This window comes from Panthera pardus, unplaced genomic scaffold, assembly GCF_024362965.1.
Source record: "Panthera pardus isolate Hobbes unplaced genomic scaffold, ASM2436296v1 HiC_scaffold_18, whole genome shotgun sequence".
Classification (NCBI taxonomy): domain Eukaryota; kingdom Metazoa; phylum Chordata; class Mammalia; order Carnivora; family Felidae; genus Panthera; species Panthera pardus.
In genome coordinates, this window is record NW_026526743.1 from 12476867 (window position 1) to 12487612 (window position 10746).

The following is a 10746-nucleotide window of genomic DNA, read 5'->3' on the forward strand; positions in this document are numbered from 1 at the left end:
CTTTCACCTACCCGTGCAGAGTCCACCAGCGCTGCCTCGGACGGGGACCCGGACGGGGACCCGGCGCAACGGACCCAATGTGGTCTCGGCGTCAGGCCCTCTGACAACACCGCTGACGAGCCTCAAACGCTTAGCCGCTTGTTCGTTGTCATGGTGACACGACAAGGCGGGGGGGGGGGGGGGCGGGGGCGGACTGCGGTCCCCGCGGAAGTAGGATTTGCGATGTGAACTACACTCCCCAGAAGGCGCTGGCGCCGTGCGGGGCGTACCCGAGTGCACCGCTCTGGGCAAGGGCGGGACATCCGACGTCGCCCTGAGGTTTTTCTTTGGCTGGTTGTGCGCCTGTGCGAAAAAAGGCCTCGATCCCTGGTTTGAGGACGCGTTTAGGAGACTCTAGGGCGCCACCGTCCAGGGTCTGGGGTGCTCCAAGTGGGGAAGGTGTGGGGCTCCTTTTTGCGCCTTTGCGCCTACGGGCGATGCCTGCGAGCGATCGTCCCCGCCTCCTCGGGCCTCGGCGTTGACGGAAATGGAATGGGCGGCCCTGTGGGGCGTCCGCCGGGACCGCCGCAAGAGCCCTCAAGACCTTCCCAGTAAGGGCCTTGAGCGTGTTTCCACCATAATGCGCGGGAGACCGAGGTTCCGAGGGCCTGCCCGCAGCCCAGGGTCCTCCAGCCGTAACGGGGGACTGAGGGCGGAGGAGGTGCTGTTCCAGCGGGCCACTCCCAGCGGGTGCGCGCGCGCTCTCTTCCTCCCCGGCCCCCCACGGGTTGGCATGGGACCAGCGCCGCTACCGATGTCTTTGGCGAGTGAAGGGTCCGCCTTGCCGAAGCCGGGCAGTCCTACCCCCAAGTTCCTGGAGCCCCAGCGTTAGCGGATGAGTGTACCTTGGGATTCCTGCCGCTTTCATTTCCTTGTCTGGGATGATGGGAGTCACTTTCATTTTGTGCCTTCGTGCTCCAGATTACTGGTCAGTATGCTGGCCAAAAGGGGGGTGGGGTGGGGCCTGAAAGGGTTTTTCACGCGTGGGGACAGAGATGTGCGGAGACTTGTTTGTAAGGGTGAGCCAAGCCATCGGGAACCGCAAATCCTTCTTAAATCTTGTGAGAAAAGAGCCTCATAGGACAATTTAGGCTTCAATTTAGGCCTTCTTTAGGGAGACTAATTGCTGGCCCTTTATTCTTACTCTGCTGTTAACTGGTTTCTTTGGCTAGTGTGTGAACAGACTAAGGGGCCAGGGCAAAAGCAGGGAGGCCAGGGAGGAGCCTTCATCCACAGTCCAGGCATGTAATGATGCCCTAGGCCAGAGTGGCAGCCTTAGGTGACACTTAGGAGGTGCCAGTCCTGAGGTGGACAAATTGTGGGAGCATGTGATGGGGAAGGGCCCAGGGAAGTTCTGCACACTGCTGAGGCTCCAGAGTGAGACTGCGGGCCTTGTAGGTTTGCTAGTATAGAATGATGGTTCAATCTACTGCAAGTGCAGGGGCCAGGATGTGTTATCTACAGTGACAGTGCAGCTAGAGTGGGTCTTGAAGGACTGTCTTGTGGTGGAGCAGGAAGGACACACCTGGTAAAGGATTAAGACAAAGGCAGAGGTATAAGAGGGCCAGAAGTGTTTGGGAATCCAGGTGTTTGTAGCTGAGAGATGGAGCAGAGGACAGTGACAGGCGGGAAGGCTTTGAACAAAGGGCCAAGGGCAGCCCCTAGGTCTAGGTGCCACTGGAGATTTTGTTGCAAGATGAGGTTGAAATTGGATCCCGGCTGTTATTTCCAGGGTCACTAGCTGCCATGAGCCGAGTGGCCTGGGGAGCCTTGAGAGAGAGGGCGGATCCAAGGGCATAACCCTTGGGTAGAAGAGGACCTAAAGGTGTAAGAAAGGAGCGGTCACAACTGATGAGTCTGTCTACGGGAGGCAGAACATTGGGGGAGGAGAGCTTGGTGCCGGGGTCCTAGGGGGGAGGTTGAACCTGGGGCTTATTGTGGTCGTAAGTTACATTGCGGTGAATGCCCAGGGAACCATCTGGAAATACAACATGAACAGATTGGGTGGTGTCTATCTGCCCTCCTGCTTCATGATGCAGTGGCTCCAAAGCAGTGGCCAGTTGGTGTTGGGAGAAGGAGAAGGCGCTGATGTTGGCAGACTAGTGTCCCCTCAGAAATGGAGGCCTGGGGAAGAGGGTAAGCTGAAGGTAGTTAGTATGTCTGGGAGGTGTTATAGGGGAGAGGTTGCCAGGGAGAGGGCAAGATGCCCTGGGTTTTAGGCCCAGGGCTTGAAGATGTCCACTCATTGCCCTGCAGGATCATCTCTCTTCCTCACTGCAAGGCCTGGTGACCTTCAAGGGTGTGGCCATGTACCTCTCTTGGGAGGAGTGGAGGCTCTTCACAGGCCCAGAGAATCCTGTACTGGGACATGATATTGGGTGACGTCACACCCATGGCCTTACCAAGTAAAGCTCCTGCCTTTCTTTATGTATTCTTTTTCAGAATTGTTGGCACCCAGGTTGGGCTGTGGGCACTTGCTTGTGCTCTCCCTGAGCCACTCCACCTTTGCTGACCCAGGCTTGTGGTGGCCTGGGGAGAAGAGTCAAAGTTCTCTCCATCTTTCCAATAAGCCCTTTGGGTTTGGCTCCATGACAAGGTCTCTCTGTGTGCCATGGATTCACTGTCTTTCTCTAGCAGATACTTCCTTAAAACTGCCAGTGCCAGTCTCTAAGGGTCCTGTCATTGTTTACAAGGGCTACTGAGTTATTCCTGAAAAACCCTCCTGAAAATTTCATTTTTTTCTTTTTTTATGTTTTTTTTTTATTTTAATGTTCATTTATTTTGAGAGAGAGAGAGAGAGAGAGAGAGAGAGAGAGAGAGGCAGAGAGAGAGGGAGACACAGAGTCCAAAGGAGGCTCCTGGCTCTGAGCTGTCAGCACAGAGCCTGATGTGGGACCAAACACACAAACTGTGAGTGAAATCATGACCTGAGCCAAAGTCGGCCACTCAACCAACTGAGCCACCCAGGCGCCCCGTGTTTGTTTATTTTTGAGAGAGAGAGAGAGAGAGAGAGAGCAGGGGAGGGGCAAAGAGAGAGAATGGGACAGAAGATCCAAAGCAGGCTCCGCGCTGATAGCAAGAGAGCCCGATGCAGGGCTTGAACTCACGAACCATGAGATCATGACCTGAGCTGAAGTCGACACTTAACTGACTGAGCCACCCAGGCACCCTGTTTCTTTTTCTTTTTTACGTTTATTTTGGGAAAGAGCGTGAGCGGGGAAGGGGCAGAAAGAGAGGGAGAGAGAATCCCAAGCAGGCTCTGTGTTGTCAGGGCGGAGCCTAACGTGGGGCTCAATCCCACAAACCATAAGATCATGACCTAAGCCAAAATCAAGAGTCAGACACTTAACTGACTGAGCCACCCAGGCAGCCCTCAAAGTTTCATTTTGTGACATCTCTTCTTCCTTCCTCCTTACTAATGATAAAGACGAAGCAAGCTCCTTGACTTCCACAGAAAGTTCACACAAAGGGCAGGCCCCTTACCTGCCTTGTCCTTCATAGGACTTGTGGCTACTGCATCCCACGGGGGCATTTTTGCCAGAGCATGGCAGGGAGTCCTGGGTATGTAGCTGAAAAGGTGCAATTCTGGCCATTGTCAGAGAGTCCTGGAAGATGCTGGGACTTGATGAGTATAATTCGGATATGGGCTGAGGCCTAGTCTACGTTGGATTGTTCCTGGCTGTGGTCTTATACCACATCACTACCCTGTGCCAAAGTTAATGTCCCAACCTCAGTCCAACTTTACACCTTTCTGAACATTCTGCCCTCGTGCCTTCTCTTCCTGATGTCTAGTCCCTATCTCCCTGACCTCAAGTTCCATCTTGTAACTACTCTCCCTATGGGTCCTCCTGTGTTAGCTTCTATTTAGCTATTAGGAGATGTTTATGTATTGGTAAGTAATCCTGGGAAGCCTAATGCTAAGAGATGGCTGAGTGTTACATCATGTGTGGGCTCTTTCTGCATAGCATTGACCTCTGCAAACATCCCTATTGCACTGAGTTTGCAGACAGTGAGCAGCAGATCCTGCCAGCCACAATGAGTCTGTGACCCTGATGAGATACTTTGCATTGGTCTGGCCAGACCCTATACCAAAAGGATTGGCCCTTTCTCCCCTGATCCTGGCCCCCTTAGTTTCTTATGAACCCAGGGAATCAATTGTTAGCTTAAGAATTATGAGCCCCACTTACTGGGGTGCCTGGGTAGCTCAGTTGGTTAAGCATTCATTTTGGCTCAGGTCATGATCTCACAGTTCATGAGTTTGAGCCCTGCATCGGGCTCTGCACTGTCAGTGCGGAGCCTGCTTGGATTTCTCTCTCTCTGTCCCTCCCCTGTTCTCTCTCTCTCAAAATACTTTCAAAAAGAAAGAAAGAGAGAGAGAGAGGAAAAGAAAGAAAGAGAAAAGAGCTTTAGACACCACTTAATGATGGGTCCATCCCCACGCATCTACTATGACATATAGAAAAGGGCATTTCCCAGGGCACTTGGGTGGCTCAGTGGGTTAAGCATCCAACTATTGATTTCATCCCAGGTCACGATCTTATGGTTTCTAAGTTTGAGCTCCACACTGTCAGTGCCGAGCCTGCTTGGGATTCTGTCTCTCTCCCTCTCTCTGTGTCCCTCCCCTGCTTGCTTGCTCACTCTCTCAAAATAAATAAATAAACTTTTTTTTCTTTTTTACGTGTATTTATTTTTGAGAGACAGAGAGATAGAGCTTGAGGGGGAAGGGGCAGAGAGAGAGAAAGGGAAAGAGAGAGACAGAGAGACAGAATCCAAAGCAGGCTCCAGGCTCCAAACTGTCGGCACAAAGCCTGATGCGGGGCTCAAACCCACGAACCGTGAGATCATGCCCTGAGCCAAAGTCAGACACTTAACTGACTGAGCCACCTAGGTGCCCCAATAAATAAATAAAACTTTTAGAAAATTTTTAAAAAAGGGGCATTTCCCTATTTTCAGGTAGTTCATGTGAAAAGGAAGATAAGGAGGCACTGTTGGAATCTGATGCTTCCAGAAAAATCACATCGCAGGGCTGGACTTCCAGCGCTGGTCCTTCTACTCACAAGGTCCACCCCTATAACACCGGGTTATAGTCTTCAAAGACTTTGTCCATAGAGAAACATGGGAACAGATCCTGGACAGAAACTGCACATATGTGGGGCATACAGGAAATAATTCTGGTTCCACTTAAACCTTCAACTGAAACAGTTGACTTTAATATGGAGAGAAACTTCTCCCCTGTGATGAGCACATACTGCAGAGAAGCTGTGCAGCCATGACCTAAGAGCCTGGAGAGCCATGACCTAACACCCATCCACCCACAGCAATAGGAAGCCGTGTGGGAACACCAAGCTCAGGGAGGCCTTCCCACCCAGCCCCATTATTGAGCAGTTCCCAAAGTTCACAGCAGGGAAGCCCTTCAAGTGCAGCAACTGGGGGCAGCCTTTGCGAGGAGCTCCACCTTCCTTAGCCACCTGACTCACCCTGAAGAGAGACTATGTAGATGTCCAACAAATACAAATGTCTGCAAAGAGAAATCAACCCTTGTTGATCACCAAAAATTCACCCAAAAAAATTCAGAGAAACATCCTATGTAAGGAGAGTAGGAAGGCCTTCAGGCACACATGTAAACTGAAAAAAAGGTCAGAAAATTCACTCTGGGGAAAGACCTTACAAGTGCATGGAATATGGAAAAACTTTCCACCAAATTTATACTCTAAATCAGCACCAGAAGGTTCACACTGGTGAAAGGCCCTATGAGTGTAACTAATACGGGAAATCCTTTGGCCACAGGTCTAACCTTATGAAGTACCAGAAGGTTCATACTGGAGAAAGGCCCTATGAGTACAGCCATTGTGGGAGAGCCTTTAGTGAAACCCGAGCCTTTGTTTGGCACCAGGTTGTTCACACCAAAGAAAGGGTGTGATTTGGTGTGGGCACTTGGGCTAATCCCTCTCCTTATTCTTACATGCCCAGGCTGGACACCTGAGATATCGTCAGCAGTACCAGATTCCTCATCACCACCAACTCCAGCAGTCAGCTGCCCTCAGAGATGGAAGAGAGGGCAGGAGCAAGTGAGGTTCTGGTCCCCGCAGCACTCAAGAATGGAACCATGGGAACTAGCATGCAGTGAGGATACTGGTGGCTACCTTCTGGCTCCCAGGTATGGAGGGCTGTAACACTGTTAGGGATGTGGCCCAAGACAAGGTGTGATGTTTTCCACAAGTCACAGAGGTCTCCAACATTAATGCAAGGCTGCCTGGGCCAGAAGCTGTATGTTGATACTCCGACAACCGTGAACTGGTTCTTAATCCACTTAGTGCATTCTTAGTCCACTACTTTAGATGTGAGGAAAATGTACATCATAGACAGGGGGCATCAGGGCCCAAGTTCACATGGGTTATAATCAGAGGAACCTGAGCAAATGCAGGCCAGCCTGACCTATCTTGGGCCTAAGCTTTGACTCTTCTTCTTCCATGTTGCATTTTGCATCCAGCTAGACATGTGCATCTATTTTATGCAAGTTTGAAGCATGTGGGTTTGGAAACCAGATACAGAAGAATGACTAACATCTCATTTGATGCTGCCAATTTGAATCAGTGTCAATGTTTCTCTTCCCATAGTTGGGAGGGAATAAGTCTTGCATCTCCCTAGTTGTGGATGGTGAGGCCTGTAAGACTGCACCCCATGGTTAGAGGCTTGCCTGTATTTCACAAAAGACCCCCCTGGACAGTTTGATTGTATACAAGTGTGCTTGTCAAAGTGTAAGGGTACACTGCTTGGGGTGCATTAAATTCAACACAACCCAAGGAAATGTTGAAGAACTTTTATTTACTTGTTAACTAACAAGTAAGGAACCAAGGAGATAGCTCTCAAAACACTGACTCCCAGTGGAGTTAGTACAGGAAGCAATTATTAAGTGTTTTAGGGGATGGAGACAGGGAGCTTGCATATACATTAAGGAACTTATTCATATCCTATTACTTAGCCACTTTGGTTCACTTTGTATCTTGGTTTGCTGTCTTGATGGGGTCAAATTACTCCATTGGGTTTGTGTCTTTTTATACACTGGACACTCCAGAATGTCTTCCCACTCTCCTTTTCTCTCCTGATTCCAGCCCCTTGCTGTGCCCACCTTCTGGGCCTCATATCTTACCCTTTGCCTTTATCCCCTCATCTCTTTCTCTCAACTCCTCCAACAACAGTCTCCCCTTACTGTGTCCTGACTTGGTCAAGCGTGTTTAAAATGTCTTATTAACATGTTATTGGATGACAGCCACTTGTGCATTCCAAGGGATTGTGGTCCAGGCATAACTAGCGCCAAGACCTGCCACCCAACATGGTGCTCCCCTGTCACCAGAGGCCATGTCTGTACCAAATCCCCCAAACAGGTAACTGAACAGGAGACCTACCTACCATGTCTCTTTGTATTCACACCTGCTCAGAGACCCCAAGTCCGAACTGTCCAGGCCTGCAGTGAACCTAATCCCTGTCCCCTTGGCAGTGACCCCATGGATTACATCCTGGGTGTGTCCAATATGCACTCAGTGAACTTGTATTTCTCTGATCTTCAGTTGTTAGTGATATGGAGAAAAAAAGGCAAAAGAAATGTAGATTAAGTTAAATTTCCTTACAGCTTACAGCCCATTGACAAATACTCGAGACAGAAAGAGTATGACATTCGTCCAGGAACTCCCAATTGTCTTAGCATTAATACCTTGCAAGAGAAAAAGAAAACAAAAAACCAGCAACAACAATCTTAGCTTGACATAAGCTAGGCTTCCAGGATCCTATAAATCTTCCTTAACCTATGAAAACAACTTTGTAAACTTCCGTTATCTCTACCCCCTCAACTTAAAAGTATAAGCCAATCACTTCACACAATCCTGGGACAGCTCTATCTGCCCAAAGGTCCTGTCCCTGTGCTTTAAGAAAACCACATGTTTTGCACTGACAATGTCTGAAGAATTCTTTCTTGACTATGTGCTCCAGAACCCCACATCAAATCATATCAATTAGCATGGAGCAGAGAAAAAGGAGGTGTCCTATGACCTGAAAGATAACCCTTGTGAAATATACACAGAACCATTTCCCTACAAAAACATATACTACAGGAGTAAAGACTGCAAGAGCAATTTCCATTTGGGGTAAGGACAGTGCTTCCATTCCAGGTCCCACTAGTCTTCTTCTCTCACCTAAGTGAGAGAGGTCATAGTCAACAGGGGCCAGGGCTACAAGGAAATATATTGAATATGCTGTAGCCAGGGAAGGCAATTGAGGTCAAGAGAAAGAAAGAAAAGAAAACAAAAGAAGAAAGAAAGAAAGAAAGAAAGAAAGAAAGAAAGAAAGAAAGAAAGAAAGAAGGAAGGGAAGAAAACTATAGGAATGGAGATACTCCTGAGGCCCAGTCCCACTAAAGACCGAGTATTCATTGGAAGATTTAGTATGCTCCTCTCCCCTGTCACCCATACACCACATCAGTGGAGTTCCAGTGTAACAACAGTGCACTATAACTAAAACAGATGCAAGACACAGACTCTCTCCAAAGAAGAATACTGACCAGAGCACAAAGTCTAGAGAAGAGACAACAACTAGGGCACTAGAGGAATTTGAAGGCTCCAGCACCCCCTGCTACAGCAAACATTAAACACAGCCCTCCTCCTATCCATATTACCATAAATCCTCATACAAACCTCCTGTCGCCTTAGTTCCTCTTAACAAACATGTGTCTGGTGTTCAACAACAAATGACAAGGCATGTCAAAAGGCAAGAAAAAAGGCAGCCCGAAGACACACAAAGCAGTCATCAGAATGACACTCAGATATGAACAGATGTTGGAATTATCAGACGGGCGTAAAATAGCAATGATTAAGATGTTAAGGGCTCTAGATGAAAAAATTGACAAAATACAGGAATAGATGGATAATGTGAGCAAAGAGATGGAAACTCTTAAGAAAAGATCAAAAGTTAGGGCTAGAAATAAAAAACACTGTAATAGAAACAAAGAGTGCCTTCAATGAGCTCATCAATAGGCTCAACCCAGCCAAGGAAAGAATCAGTGCTCTACACAATTCAGCCCAATGCGAGTGTTTACTACTATCTGTTTTGCTTTTACTGATATGGGAACAGGAGCTCACAGATGTCCAACCAAGTGGTTAGGGTCCAAGCACCTGCCACAGACAACACCCCCCATAACCCCCCATCTCCTGTGCCATCTTGTTCAGGGTAGAATGGGAGCCAGGTATATGTATTGGAGCTATTTTGTGTACAGAGGAAGATTTGTTGCTGCTATTCATTTCCAATTCATTAAATTATGAATTTATCGAACAATGAGCATTTCTCTCAATATTAGGCATCAAGATCCCTGTAGTCTAACTAATTCCACATTATAGGGATGATTTTATATTATTTTATTTTATCTTTTCAAGATTTTATTTGTCAGTAACCTCTACACCCAACATGGGGCTCAAATTCACAACCCTGAGATCCAAAGTTGCAAGCTCTAGTGACTGAGTCGGCCAGGTGCCCCCATACGGATACTTTTTAAATAAGAAATTAAATGTCTCCAAACATTCAAAGAGTGCTTGAAATGTTAATGCCTCTAAGCTTTGGATAAAGTCACGAATTTAATACTTACATTTTCTTAAATTCTTTCAAAGTGAGCAACATTTACACACAAATATTCCAAAATTGTTGTGGTCTCTTGCATTGTGATTATCTGGAGAGCACATTTCTTTATCTCATGTGAATTTACATCAATTCTCACCTAAATACTTAGACACAAGTGTGAAATGAAAGCACATAAACAGGTTTTGGTGGTTAAGAATCTGCCTTTGGTTTAGCTGCACCTTTACATCAGCTGCTGCCTTTCTATTCATGGGAGTAATCAGATATGAACTGTGTGACCTCACTTGTAGTATAATGTGACTCATTAATATTGCTAGGTGTGTCCTATTTAAATCTCTATGACTGAGCTCTCTTGCATTACGATTTACAAATAGTGTTAATTCTAAGGACAGTTGTTGCTGACATAGATGCATATATATAAGGACAAATAGTGTTAATTCTAAGGACAGTTGTTGCTGACATAGATGCATATATATAAGGACGGAGGAAGGGAGGAAGGGAGGAAGGAAGGCGGCAAGAATGAACGAACTCTACAGATTAATTCCGTATTTCCTTATAACAGCTCTACGATGGGTAACGTCATTGTACCATGTATGTACGAAGATGAAGGACCCTGACAACAAAACCTAAAACAAACCCTCACACTAGAGCAACAAAGAGGAAAGCTCTCGTTCTCCAGCAGTCGTGGGCGTGTACTGAGACTGCCCTTCCTTTTGTTTTCACGTGTGGCAGAAACTCAGGTTGGTCCCCAGGAGACAGGACCAAGGAATCAATATCCTGATGTGCCAGCCACACCTAGACGACCCAAAGACAGGCAAGTCTGGGAAAGTACATTTTGCGCGGTCCAGTTTAGCAAGGAAAACAGATGGTTTAGCAAAGTGTCAGAAAACAATTCAGACTCCAGAAAAATTTAGCCTAGGGGCTTGCAAACCTGATGTTAACCCCTTTACAAAACACGGAGAGGTCAATCCAGGGCACAGGCCTCCAGAGGTAGAGCCAGGCTCTGTGCCAAAGCACCGTCCCTCCTAACTCGCCCCTCTCATCAGGCTATGTCCTTTTATTTATTTGTTTGTTTATTTATTCATT

At 47.5% G+C, this 10746-nt stretch overlaps 1 long non-coding RNA gene across 1 annotated transcript; it reads left to right on the plus strand.

The window, feature by feature from the left end:
• The first annotated feature begins 600 nt into the window (after positions 1 to 600).
• LOC109260452 (uncharacterized) lies at positions 601 to 10738 on the plus strand. Its single transcript, XR_008423420.1, has 3 exons — positions 601 to 967; positions 6010 to 6196; positions 10223 to 10738. It is a non-coding gene; the product is annotated as an uncharacterized LOC109260452 (long non-coding RNA).
• Positions 10739 to 10746: the final 8 nt, after the last annotated feature.